The 14532-nt window shown below is 47.0% G+C and overlaps 1 protein-coding gene across 10 annotated transcripts in view; it reads left to right on the top strand.

The window, feature by feature from the left end:
• Nucleotides 1-14532, top strand: part of Frmd4a (FERM domain containing 4A) — a 588018-nt gene that overhangs the window by 369815 nt on the left and 203671 nt on the right. The window contains 1 exon segment of one of the 10 annotated variants that reach the window (NM_001443708.1): nucleotides 9759-10386. The gene's annotated coding sequence lies outside the window, so the exon portion shown is untranslated. 10 annotated transcript variants of the gene reach the window in all.

Below are 14532 nucleotides of genomic sequence, written 5' to 3'. Positions count from 1 at the left end.
TGCCTCAGGCTACTTGATCAGTCCTGGATACCATCACACCGGTGTTGGTGTTGGAAGTCGCTCACAGCTAAGGCTCTCACCACCTCCTAACAACTCTTCTTTTTCATTCTTTTTTCTTTCTTTCCTTGCTTTCTACACACACACACACACACACACACACACACACACACACACCTCATTCCGTCTGTTTGTTTCTCCCTGTAGAAATTTGTATCATAATTTAAAATTATTTTAAGTTCAACACAAACGTGCATTATACATTGAGCACATCCACTCCACCACGCCCTAGCTCCCTTTTCCTCACTTCCCTCTCAGTCCCTGCTGTCCCCTCAGACAGTCTTCTATTTTTGTCTTATCTACCATATATGGTTTTCTGTACCTATATAAAATCTAAGAGCCATAAGTGGTATGAAACATGAAATATTTGTCATTCTGTGATGAGCGTGATCCATTTAGTACAATCATCTCCAATGCCATCCATTTTCTTTAAAATGGCAAAATTTCATTCTTCTTAATGGCTGAAAAGAATCCAGCACATATATGCACCCTGTTTTCTTGATCCACCTCTGTTGGTGGACACCGAGCCTGATCCCAAAGCTTAGCTGCTGTACTGCAGCGGACACCGGTGTGCAAACGTCTCTGAGTGTGTTGATTCTGGAGTCTTAGGCCGATGCCCAGGAGTGGTATAGCTGGGCCATACCGTAGATCTGTTTTTGTTGTGTCTTTTCAAATGTTTCAAGTCTAATTGTTTGCGTATTATATGTGTGAGGGTGGGCTTTTGCCATGGTGCACATGTGGAGGTCAGAGGACACCATTCAAGAAGAGATGCTTTCCTTCCCCTATGTGAGGCCCCAGGATCAAATTCAGATAATCAGTCTTGGCAGCGAATGCCATGAACTGCTGAGACAGCTCATTACTACCTATTCTGTAGTACATATGTATGTAGTCTATATGTATGCACATATAGACATATTCTGTCTGTCGACCTGTCTATCCATCTGTCTGTCTATGTCTGTCAATATATGTATGTATGTATCTATCTATCTATTTATCTATCTGTCTGTCTATCTATCTATCTATCTATCTATCTATCTATCTATCCATCTACCTCTCTACCTATTTGGAACTCCTCTACACTGACCTCCATTGTGCCTGGACCAATTTATCTTTCAGCAGCAGTGTCTATGAGGGTTCCTTTTGCCCACAGTCTCCGCCAGCATTTGTTGTTATTTATTTTCTTGACGACTGCCACTCCCCCTGGGAAGAGATGGAATCTCACACTTTGGAATTTCATCTTTCTGATGACTAGTGAGGCTGAGCATGTTTGCACGGGTTTTGTCCTTCAGATGTCATCTGTTGAGAGCTGCCTGCTCCTTCCATTGGCCCATTTACGGACTGCGTTACGTGCAATCTCTCTGTTGACTTTTTTAGTTCTTTATGTATTGTGGATATTAATCCTCTGGCAGATGTATAGCTAGCAAAAATTCCCCTCCCTCCTGAGGGAATTGTCTTTAGAAAGAGCACAGAAAGTCTCCTTTGATGATTTAGCCCCAGGGGATTTTCTTTGTCTCATCGTCCATTTCCTCTTCCACTGAGAACTCAACCTTTTTTTTTCTTTTTCTTCGAGAAATGGCCTGTAAAGACTTCCAAAAACACCAGCAAATTGAGGGCATCGGAGTTTTTCTTGCATGTTCTATTATTATTTATTTGTTTATAATAATAGAACATGCAAGAAAAACTCCGATGCCCTCAAACAAGCACTAAGTAATTTAGAGTGCTGATGGGGAATGGAAGGTGTGTTTCAAAACAGAAGTACACATCCTCCATTAGGAAGGCTTTTTGAAAGATTCCTTTTTCTTTTTAGTAATGTCTATGTCTATGGGTGGCTGTGCACACATGCTTACACTGGCCACAGATGCCAGAAGAGGGCATCGGACATCCTGGAGCTGGAGTTACCTGTGGTTGGGAGCCACCTGACGTGGGTGTTGGGGAACCTGACTCCATTCTCTACAACAGCAGTATGCATTCCTAACCACTGAGCCATTTACCAAGTCTATCCCAGGTATTCCTGAAAGAGATAGCACCTACTGTCAGCCTTGTAGCTGCTCCAGTTCAGCTCTGGAAAGTGGACCTACAACTTTTACAATGTGGAATTTCATGTAAACACTGGCCAAGGCTATTTCCTGCTGTCCCAGATAGTTTTCTCCCCCTTCCCCTTCCTCTCTTTTTCCCCCTCCCCCTCCCCCTCCTTCTCTCTCTCCCTCCCCTCCCCCCACTCTCTCTCTCTCTCTCTCTCTCTCTCACACACACACACACACACACTAGCTGGATAGATTTAATTATAAAAATCTATTGGGTCTAACTATAAAAAAGAAAATGATCACAACCTTTACACTCCCCACCCCCAAAAGCAATAAAACAAATTACACACAATATACAAAGTAACACAGTTTAGTGACTCAGGATACAATACATTTCTTAAAATAAAAAGGGAGCATTATGGAGATTCCTACCCACAGGAAATTCTCAACAAAGTGCAGAACTCAGATGCTGGGGAAGGTGCTTATGGTTAAGAGGAAAGGGAGGTGGGGAGCACAGAAGCGGGGCTTTCTGGAGTAAAGAGGCTCTGGGTTGACTCTGTGGGGTGACTGGGCACCTGTACAGCACTAAGCAAAAGGGAAGATCTCGAACCATGCGCCCGTCCATACAATGAGATATAGAAAAGAAAGGCGTAACGGGGACCTCCACAGAGACTTCTGAAAGGTGTGTGTGCGTGCACGTGTGCGTGTGCATGTGTGGACATGTGTGTGTGTGTGCGTGTGCATTTTCGTGTGTGTATGTGCACTGGAGAGGGTGAGGTATGTATGTGTGGAAACCAGAAGTCAACATCAGACTCTTCTTCAATTATTCTCAACTTTTTGTTTAACTTGGCCAATGTGATACATATAAACACTGTATCTTGACCATGTTCAACACATATCCCCCCATCTCCCCCAGTATCCCCAATGTTTCCACCTCCCCCCTCAAGCATCTCAATAGTGTTTGGTTGTCTGCTTAAGAAGATTTGCGTTGATTGCTACATTGTCCGTCTGTCTGTCTGTGCCACGTTAGAAATTACAATTAAATGAGGCATCGTGCTGATAATCTTGTCCATTCAGCTTCACAATGTCTCTGCCTTTGTTGCCTGTCATAGGCAGACAATCAATTACAGAATCAGTGAATTCTACTCGGCGGTCGCTAGAGCAGACTCCGGAAGGAAGACAACACTCCCAAGCACATGACCATTGAAAGGGGCCATAGCTGAGAGACAGGAGCTCCGGCAGCAGATTGCTTTCATTTACTTATGTTGCTGTCACCCTCTGTCAGACCTGGGGTAGCTGATCAAACCGCTACACATGATACATCCCATTACCTATAAGTGGTGGTGATGGTGGCTCCCGTATGGAAGGGCTATTGAGACAGTTAAATGAGTTATTATATATAATGAGTTGTTATATTGAAAGTGCATAATGAGCACCTGGTACTGGGCAAGCATTAACTATTCACATTAATACATATTTCAGAGGGAATAAACAGAGAGAATGGTCCTGAAAACCAAGCTTAGGTACTTGAAAACACTTCTGGTGGGAGTTAATTTCATACCGAGGCGCTCACCACAGTACGACTATGCCCTGGGGGCTCAACCTTACCTCAATTAGCTTGCGCTGCTTTGGTTGATTCTTGTCTGTGTTTCTGAAAGCCTTGGATTTATGTTGTCCTAGATGGAGGCCACCTAAACCATGATTCCCAACCAGGAAAATACTAAGCAGCTAATGTCATGAGAACACAAGTTTATAAAAGCATAGCTGTCGGGCTGAAGAGACGGTTCAGTTGACAAAACGCTTGCTGTGCAAGCATGAGGACCTGGGTTCAGATCCCCAGGACCCATATAAAAAGCTGGGCATGAGGTTGCACACATGTAGTCTTAACACAGGAGTGTCGAAGACAGATACTTCAGGCCAGCCATTCTAGTCAGTTGCTTAGTCCCAAGTTCAAGGAGAGACCCTGTCTCAAAAAGTGGAGGGATGTGATAGAGGAAAACACTCAACGTAGTCAACCTCTGCACTCCATACAGACATCATGCTATCTTGCTCATACTAGCCATCTCCCCTCCCCCTCTTCCTCCCTCCACCTCCTCTCCCCTTCCCCTCCCCCCTCCCATTCTCTCACACACACATACACACACACGTATACATATACCATAAACATATGCATATAAACTTCACTATTATAAAATTAAATCATCATTTTATAAACTAGTAAAATAAAACACAGCTGTTGGATGGTTATATCTAATGTACACAAGGGACCAAATTTCAGGTTCTAAGTACTTTATCCCAGGCTATGAGAGGGGATAAAATTATTTTTTAAGTGATTCATCCATTTCTTTTTATTTTATGTGCCTTGGGTTTGCTCGCACATACATCTATGTGACAGTGCCAGATCCCCTGAAGCTGGAGTTATAGACAGTTGTGAGCTACCATGTGGTTGCTGGGGATTGAACCTGGGTCCTCCAGAAGAGCAGCCAACACTCTTAACCGCTGAGAAGTCTCTCCAGTCCCAAGATGGAATTCTTAATGTTTTATACAGGTGGCTCATAATTGACTTTTCATTGGTTTTGAAATGAGGAGAAAGAAGGACTGGGTATGAAAATATTGCAGGGTTCATTTGAAACCTGCCCAGGACTTTAACATGCTCCTGAGAGCTTTCTCTCTGTCCTCACAACACAGTTGAAATATGAAAGTATGTTTGCTAGAAATAGACACTGTAGAACTGAAGGTTCCCCCCAAAGCAATGCTGGCTGGGAAGCATGCGAGAGCACAGCCATGGGGCAGATGTGTAGAGAATCTCCCAAAGCCATCCCTGCCTCCTATCATAGTAAGTTTCTCCTCACCCTTTGCAATGCATAGAGGAGAAATCTGTGGCCACTCGCACTGTGTCTGCATATTCAGGTACGTCCAGAGGGTACTGTAGCGCAGACAACAAGAGCTCCAAGTCTCTAAAAGGCAACTCCGGGTTCAAATGTGGTAAACAAAGATACCAAGCAGGATCCTTAGTGTTTTGAAGACAGTCATTCTGCATCTTAGAATAGGAATGAACCGGTCTCCCACTTATAGGAATCTTGTGATGGTTAACGAGTCTTGGCAATGTTCTTAGCACCATTCTGGGTAGATTACAACTACCTTCCTCGGTGTGTAACAGCAGTGTTACTAACTTCGGTGAGAAGAGGCGGGGACATGTCCAATGACATCGTGTGAGGGTCAGAGGAGAATGATTTTGGAGGGTTGATGCTCACCTTTCACCCTTGTCTTGAGGTAGTGTCTCTCTTACTGTTTCTTGCTGCTGTGTAGAGAGTACTCCAATGCTGGTCTTTGGTCGGAATAGCAATTCTCTGATCTCTGCTTCCCATTTTGCTGAAGGGGTGGGTGCTGGATGACAGACAGGTGTTGCCACACGGATCTTTTTACATGGGTTCCAGGGGTCGGAACTCCAGGCTTATATGGTGCCTTAGAGTTCTATTGCTGTGAAGAGCCATGGCCAAGGCAGCTCTAGGGAGGAAAACATTTCACTGGGGGGCTTGGTTATAGTTTTAAGAGTCCTGGTCCATTATCATCATGGCAGGGAACATGGTGGCATGCATGGCAATGGAGCAGTAGCAGAGAGCTATTTGCAGGGCGAGAGAGAGAGAGAGAGAGAGAGAGAGAGAGAGGGAGGGAGAGAGAGAGAGAGAGAGAGAGAGAGAGAGAGAGAGAGAGAGAGAATGAATATGAATGAGGCTGATGTGGGCTTCTTGAAACCTCAAAGTCCAACCCCCAGTGACACTTCCTCCAACAAGGCCACACCTCCTAATCCTTCTCAAATAATTCCACTTCCTGATTACTAAGCATTCAAATATTTGAACCAATGGGGGACATTCTTATTCAAACCACCACATATGGAAATGAAGCATCTCCTCCTCTGACTCTCTGTTCCTCATTTGTTTATTTGTTTGTTTGTTTGTTTGTTTGTTTGTCTGGGGGAGGGGCGATCTCACTTCATTGGCTAGGCAAGTCTAGTCGCTGCAGTCTACCAAGAGCTGGGATGGAGGGCGTTGAGCAACCATGACACCTAGCTGTTTTCTCCTGTGTTATAGATCCAGCTAGAGTCAAGGGCCACAAGCACACTTCATCACTGAGCTCCACTCTGATATTTTTATGAGTTGCATGGTTTGGGAAATACTAACATCTGTCCTTGTGAGGCCAGATATAGATCTTATTGTCAGGGCTCTTCATTTGTTTGAGACAAGGTGTCTTAGTTAGGGTTTTACTGCTATGAAGGTACAACATGACCAAGGTAAATCTTAGAAAGGACATTTATTTGAGGCTGGCTTTCAGTACAGAGGTTCAGTACCTTTTCATCATGGCAAGAAAGAAGACAGCATCCAGGCAGACATGGTGCTGGAGGAGCTGAGAGCTCTACATCTTGATTTGAAGGCAGCCTATCATCCACACTGGGCAGAGCCTAAGAGAGACCGCAAAGCCCACCCCCACAGTATCACACTTCCTCCAACAAGCCCACACCTCCTAATAGGGTCAGTCCCATGGGCCAAGCATTCAAACACGTGAGTCCATGGAGGCCAAACCTGTCCAAACCACCACACAAGGTCGACTTACTATTGTGGAGAAGCTGACTTTGAACTTGCAATTCTCTTTCCTCTGCTTCCCAAGTACTGAGGTTACAGAGGTGGATCACCACGGCCAGCTTAAAAAGCAAATTTTATGTAGTGTCTGAACACAAGAACCGTAAGTTGAGCCCCAGAGGGAAGAAGTAGATAGGTAAAGTCTGTATGTTGCTGGGTATATAGCTGAGATTGAGAAGACAGCAGCATGGCGCATGGGGTCTGGGACAGGCTGTTCTGTTGTGCAGCTAAATTCTTTGGTGTCGGTGGCAGAATGGCTTGTGTTTTATCAGGAGAGATCTCCGAGATGTTTGTTTGTTCATTTGTTTTTAACTGTGATCTCCTAGTCAAGTCAGAGTCTTCTGGCATAAGCTATCTACCTGACTGATGTGCACTGATGTACACATTTCATTCACAAAGAAGCAGATTATCCCCGTTTTTCCTAACTGCCATTCCAAAACACACCAAGCAAACAAGTTTCCATTAGGGCGTACTCTGGGGTCCCACAAGTGCTAAGAGGGAAATAAACAAGACGTGGTTGTGAAGAGTTCCAGAAGAGGCCACGCTCCATGTGTGGAACCCAGACCTGCATGATGACAAGGGTCTAACTACACAGTACATGGAATAAGACTGGATGGTGGCAGGGGACAGAGAAACGAAGGGAAGATCAGAGGGGTCCTAGGGCAGAAAGGAGGCAGTGAAAATAAGTGTGATGAGGACCCACAGAATGGGGGGATGGCAAGAAGCCACCACAGCCTCTAAGCAGAGCAGTGGTATAACCTAAGTGGCTTCTAATGTCTTGGCTGCTGGGTACCAAGCACCGGACGTGTATGGGGACTGGGAAGACGGTTTTGAAGTTGTGGAATAGACAGGTGACTGGGAGCCTGGTGGGTTCAGACAACCAAAAGTAAGGATTGATGCTTCCAAAGTGTCTGTTCCCAGGGTCACCTGAATAAACCTAGTGTTTATTAACAGGAGCCTGGAAAGATGCCGAGAAGTTAAAGGATCCAATCTGACTTTTGGAAGAACTGCTTCAGCTTGTGAGCTTGTGTGGCTAACGTTTAAAAAGCAGGAGATGCGGGCTCTTCCAACATCTACAGTCAGTGGTTACTCATTGCATGCCAGCCACAATAGGAGAAGGCCAGACAATGGCCTCCTCTCTCCAAGAAGTCTCTCTCTCTCTCTCTCTCTCTCTCTCTCTCTCTCTCTCTCTCTCTCTCTTTCTCTCTCTCTCTCTCTTTGTGTGTGTGTGTGTGTGTGTGTTGTACGTGTGTGCAAAGGCCAAAGGTCAACTCCAGGAGACTTCCTCAACCATTCTTCACCACATTTTTTTTTACCACTGTGCACTGCACCACCACTGGCTTTTTCTGCATTGGAGATCTGAACTCAGGTTTTAAACTAGATCCCAAACTCAAGGCTTCCTGCTTACATGAGCAGCACCTTACCAGCCAAGCCATCTCCTCAGGTCACTTTCTGAGTGGAAGTTCTGACTTCAGGCTGGCTGGTCGATCCATGAATGTAAGGAAAGAAGGAAGGAGAGGGGATACCCTGTCCCTGCTTCAGGCTTGGTTGCAATTGTAAGGTCACCCCTGTACAGAAGCAAACCTTGAAGAGGATTTACCAATGACGGGACATCCCATGGCATTGGAAACTCAGCAACCAAGGTGACAAAGCAGCAGGGGTCTCAGCCAAGGACCTAAAGAGATTGTGGAAGAGAAATGTTACAGGCTCGAACACCAGCTCAGTTTTGTAGTCAAAACAGGTTGGAACTGGAAAGGGCCTGCTTGTTTGCAACTCAGTATTTCCCCTAGCATGTGTGAGTTCAGTCCCCTGAACTAAAAGAAATAAAGATGTGTGTGTGTGTGTGTGTGTGTGTGTGTGTGTGTGTGTGTGTGTGTGTGTCCCAAGAAATAAAACTACTTCTGACAATACTAGAAAGGACAAAAGGAGCCTCAGTCTCATGGTGGGCTTTGTATTAGATTAGAACCACCACCATCTCTGTAAGTCCAGAGGAAAAAAATCTGAATCAAACCCAGATTCACACTCCTTATACTGAGAACCTCATATCAAGACTCCCACTGTCAATCACAAGGGCCTGAAAGGAGACTGGTGACCCTTAGTGTGGATCCTCCAACACTCACCCCTCAGCCACCCCAACTGCCAATGGTACCTACAAAGAGTGTCTCTTCTGACGGGCATGAGACCTCTGAACTGTCAGAAATTCTCACCAGCGGTCCTTGGAGGAGAATCTATAAGAAGGGATGTAAGCTGGGCCTGTAGGACAGTGGTAGACCTTTTGCCTGGCACCAACAATGCCTAGGCATCACCCTCCACGTAGATGCAAGGGTTTGGTTTTTGTTTTACTTTGTTTCTGATAAAAGTTCGTGAGTCTCCACTGCCTGGGATAGCCTGGTCCAGACGCGAAGTGATTCCCTTCCGCTAGGGTAAGATGAAACCTCACCTCTGGTCTGGAGGGTAGATGGATGCGTTTTGAGAGCCAAAGAGATGGCCAGGTTCTGAACAAAGATTGAGACAAGTACTATTTTGCGAAGTGGATGCTTGTGCCCCTTGCTTCTTTTATTTTATCAACTGTGTTGTGACAATTCGTGGGGTGGGGGGGGGCGTCTAAAGCAATTTGAGCTCATCGAGCAGTAAACATTTAGACACACAATGTGAATTGAGTTATTGTTCTTGTGAGTTCCTTTTCTTTCCTTTTTTTGAAAGGGAGCCCGGCTGGTTCCTTTGCCTCCCCTAGGTCTCTTGAAATGGAAGTCTCCCTCTCCTAGGGACATAGCGAATCCTTGACAATAGCCCTATGACTGGGTTATCTTACAGCAACCTCCACTCCCCAGGAGTTAAGGGGAGATTAACATTCAAGACAATTGGGCTAGATCGAGGGGGACGAGCTGCGCCTCCAGCCATAGGATCTGCCTTCTCTGGCTCGCAGGGTAGGAGAGGGGCTCGCGGCACGGGGTGGGTCTGGGTGGGTTTGGGTGTCTTGTAACGAAAAGGGGAGTCCTCCAGATCACAATCACCCTCCTCGGCATCTCCGTAAGCGCTTCAGATGCGCGCAACCTCTCTGGTCTCTGGGCTAACTTTGCGTAGCTTGCGGGTGCGGCTTAGAGCACGGGAAAGAAGCCAGAGGCGGCTCAGGGGGTGACTTGGGGTGTCCTTGGCCGAACCGGGCGCTAGGGAGTCAGAAGATCTCATTGTTGTCCTGGGATCCAGTGGCGAAAGGAGGCCCCGCCAGCGGGCGCGCGCTCAGTCCCTGCTTCGCAAGCGATCGAGCGGCCACCCCGCCAGGCTCCGGTGCGGGGCACCATGCGGAGGAGCGGGCGCCGCGGGCGGCGGGTCTCCGCGCGGGAAAGGGGCGGGCTGGTGGCCGTGCGCCCTGGCGCTGGGCCAGGCTCGGCGTGAGCAGCGGCGCTAGCGGGCGATGGGCTGACGGAGCCCTGTGGCGGGCGCGGCGGGGACTGGGGTGGTGGCGGGGGCGGGGACGGGAACGGGCGCGCCAGCACCGGCGGAGCGGCTGCGGGCGCCGCGGAGGAGGCGGAGGCGGCGCCGGGCTCCCCAGGCCGCCTGGTAGGCCAAGGGCCTGCGCCCGGGACGAATGGGAAGCTGATTTCCGTGGACTAGCCTCTTACAATCCGAAGTTCCTCGGCTCCTTTAGAAGAGCACAAAAATAAAAGGTAACGTGTCTTTGTTTCCCGGTCGCGGTGGCAGGGGGGCGATTGATGATGCTGTACTTCTGAACCCATTTTCCGGGGCTGGGCAGGGCAGCGGGAACCTGCCACTTCTTTTCTGGGGGCTCAAGGGCTTTTATTTCGCGTCTGTTACATTTTTAAAATGCAAGCCCCACGTGGGGCAAATACGATGCTACCTTCTACCAGGCCTTCCCCCTACACAAACACACACACACACACACACACACACACACACACACACACACACGTTCCTTTGCCATCAAACCCACACTCTGAATTTCCCATGGAGAAAGACAAGGTTTCTATAAGGTTAGCTGGTTGGGTTTTTAACCCCCACCCACCCACCCCCGTCTGGAAGTGACAGAGGTGTCCCGTCCTTTGGTCCTTTGGGTGCAGGAGAAGGCTCTTCACAAGGTGGCGGGAGGCCGGGCAGCCTCAGCTGCTGGAGCCTGAAGAGAGAGGAACCGGCTTTTCCTTTACAGATGGCTGCAGAGTTTAATGCAGAGAAAATGGGAGCTGGGAAGGGGAGACGAGGAGGGAACCCCCGTTAGTACCCGCTTCTTTAAAAATGGCCAAATGGGGTGCGTTTGTACTGCAGGCAGCTGCCCAGATGTTGGTTCACATTGGATTTAGGATGGTCTCCCCAGCGCTGCTCCTTGAAAGGCATGGGGGCTGCCTGTGTGTAACCAGTAACTCACCGCCTTTCTCTGGTCCCTTGCTTGTTAGCAGAGTAACTGCTCAGCCAATTCAGACAAATTTTGCTAAATTTCCAAGGGATGGCTCTTCTAATAATAGCTCTAACCGTGGCTCCTTAATAGACATCCTCGTTTTGAATGATGCAGCCGTGCCAGCTCTCTGAGAAGCGTGGCTTGCCGAGAGCTGGGATCCAATGCCTAGAAAGGACTCCCTGACCCCACCATGAATGGACCAGGCTCTGCCTCCCCTATGAATGGAACATCCCAACAGAGGCTGCTGTTACTGCTCCTGGCTCATTTCAGTTGGAATCCTCCCCCAATCTGATGAGAGGGATGGACACTCAGAAAACCCAAACAGACGCATTTCTAAATATAGGATGGTCCCTGTTCAATTTCGGATTGATGGCGACGTTTAACTGCAGGATGGTTCCACTGCCTCTACCCCCATCTCCGCATGGGTTCGCCTCATCCCTTCCCAAACCTTTTGATTGATGTGTGGGAAAGTACCAGTCAGTCAAAAAACCCAGGACAAAGGGCAGAGTTCATGCCAGGCAGCCGCCAGCGGCTTGGGGAAAGTACCTTTAAAGCTGCCTGCAAACCTGCATCCCTTAGACTTCATGAACTAGGCTATGCATGCCTGCATCAAAACATGCAACAGAGTGCGGGGGAGGGGGGTGGCTGGAGCTGTACGCAGTGTTTTATTGTTCCTGGTCTTTAAATTGCATCAAACTCATCCATAGCTTTTGGCCCCTAAAAAAAAAATCAGAGCCTCGGATCATCAGAAAATCTGGTTTTAATTCTCTTTAAGTGTTACTTGTCTCTCACAATCTCCAGCACCAGGAGACGGGCCATCTTGTACCTTGTCTTCTGTAGGCTGAGTGATCCATTCTATTGCCAGCGAATTTCCCGAAGCACAACAGGAATGATAATCTTGTGGCAATTAGATTAGATCGCATTTCATACTTAGACGTCACATAGCTTCCACTTTCTTTAATTGGAGGTAATATTGGGACATGGCTTGAAATGGCGCTGTACGGTGTAGTCAATGAGTATAAAGTTGCCTCTGGAGAAGTTGCAAAGAAGTGAGGTCTGCGGTGAGTAGAAATAATATTATATCTATTTATTTTTAAGTTAAGCTCTTCGTGGATTATAGGGGAATAGTTTTAGTAGGCTTGAGGATCCTCAAAGCCCTCCCCTCTCTTGTTTTAACCAACTGCGAGCTGTCACTGATGCTGCTCTATTCCTTTTTAGTTTTTGTCCTCAACTGATTTGCTTGATAAGACTTCTTTTTATGGCCCTGGGCCTCTGTAATTTTAGACATCGTTGACAAGTCCCCTGGTAGCCCAGCAGGTGGCTAGTGCCATTAGTGTGATTTTGCCATTGGGGAAACTGAGTCCCCTTGAGGCTCGGCAAGTTTCTGGTTTCTAATCCATGAGATTTGTATAACCAGATGTGTACAGTGGTGATTTAATTGTCCCAGCAAAGTTAGAGCCTAAGGCCAAGATAAGAGATGAGGCATTGTCTGGGTCCCAGAGCTTTGGAGAAAGCTTTGTAGGCAAATGTAGTCGAGGAAACATCCCTTGAGTCAACCTTGGTCTGAGGGAGAAGACATCCCCATTGTTTTAGGGTAGCAAGGAGAGGACCTGAAACTTTCATGAAGTCTACTGAGGGACTGGGCTGGGTGGCTTTGTCTTTAAGTAATTGCAGGCTGGAGGTTAGACCTCCCCAAAGACTGTGACTAATGTTGCTTTCTAATTACTGAACTTGTGCTCACATTGTTTATGCTAATGACCTCTTTTCCCAGGTATCCCGCAAGTCCCATTCTTACCATTCACAAGTATATAATCACCCTTATAGCATTTACACGACTACTCACGGGGCGTCTTGAGAACGGGAAATTTACACTTTATAGATAACAGTGCAACAGCTTTGCCCTTAAATATTTTTCCATCAGTAAATTTGTTGTTTTTTTTTTCTAGTACGCTTTTGTTTTTGTTATTTACAAATGAAAGAACAGTACAACTTCTGGGAAAAAAATTCTAGTTTTGTGAGTTGAACTAAGAAATACGCATGTTAATGACGGTTAACCAGCTTATGAAGCTAAAGATAACTTTATGATGCTATTCACATGCTATACACAGCATCAGAAAGTCCGAGTCTGGGTTCATCACCAACTTTTTAAGTCTCTCCGTCTCTCTAAGTCTCTGTCTTTCTGTCTCTTTTTCTCCCCTTCCCTCCTCCCTCTCCCTTTCCTCCCCCCTCCCTCCTTTCTTCTTCCTTCCCTCCCTCCCTCCCTTTCATATTAGGCATTAGACCCATACATCTAGCATGCTAGACAACATCGCACAGTCTTAGGGATTCTGGGCCATGTAGCTTTAGAAACCTAGCTTCTCTTTCTGTTTTATTTAGAAGTAAGGCCTTACCAAATTGCCCAAGCCACTTCAAACCCTCTGCTTAAGGCAGGCAGGCAGACCTTGAACTTGAGGCCCTCCTGCCTCAGCTAAGCAGAGTAGCAGAGTTGTGGATAATCCTTTCCTTTTTCATTCTTCAGGGTCCTTTCTCTCTGCTTCTTCCTTTCTTACCATCACTGATTATGCTAGTAAATCTTGTGCTAGAAACTCTCATTTTGTGTCTACTTGGGAACTACCCCAGCATCTCAATTGGAGAAGATGTCTGGGACCTTAGAGAAGGACCTATTCAGTCTACATACTAGAAACCATTCTGCTTGTACTAAAGGAAAACAGAGGGACTGGCTTTGCTACCTGGCCAGGCGGGCCTACATTGCCTGTGACATCCCTAAAGTTCTCCTTCAGGATCCATCCATCTCTACCTTACCCATGTCTGGTCCCGTGCTCTGTACTGCTCTCTAGAGACATAATAAAAGGGAACAAAAGAAGATTCTGGACACCTCTCTAAAGAGAGGCCTGCAGCGAGAACAGGGAGAAGAGGAACCAGCTGAGGAGAGCTCTAGAAACTTCTCTACCCTGGGCAACATTGTAGAGTTCTGGGAACCTGGAGAAAGGGGCTACTAAAATCCAGCTTTCTGGAGAAGGAAGAGATTTATTTGAGCGTTACTCCAGCATTCACTCTAGCCCTAGTCAGAATAAAGCACTTTGAGAACGTTGTCCATTTCTGCTCACCTTGGGAACATCACTTGAGAACTGGTACCACATCTCTGGGAGCTGCCGGTATCTCTATTCCACAGAAAGACCATGTGGCCCCACTGCTTGTTTGGCCAAGAAGTTTTCAGAGTCAGTGTGAACACAGCTTGTCGCAACACTCTTCCCAGTAACTGAATCCCCTGATTCTCTCCTTGGCCGCCCCTTTCTCTGTCCCTAGGCTCAGCTTATCTATCTATGACAACCCTGATCTTGAAGGGAGCCAGGTCCACTACCAGAAGCGTTGTTCTAGAACTGCCTACCGATGTAGGTCCTCT

The sequence above is a fragment of the Rattus norvegicus genome, chromosome 17 (assembly GCF_021556685.1).
Source record: "Rattus norvegicus strain SHRSP/BbbUtx chromosome 17, alternate assembly SHRSP_T2T, whole genome shotgun sequence".
Lineage (NCBI taxonomy): Eukaryota > Metazoa > Chordata > Mammalia > Rodentia > Muridae > Rattus > Rattus norvegicus.
Note: the sequence above shows the minus strand (reverse complement) of the source record. Positions and strands in the feature narration are given on the sequence as shown.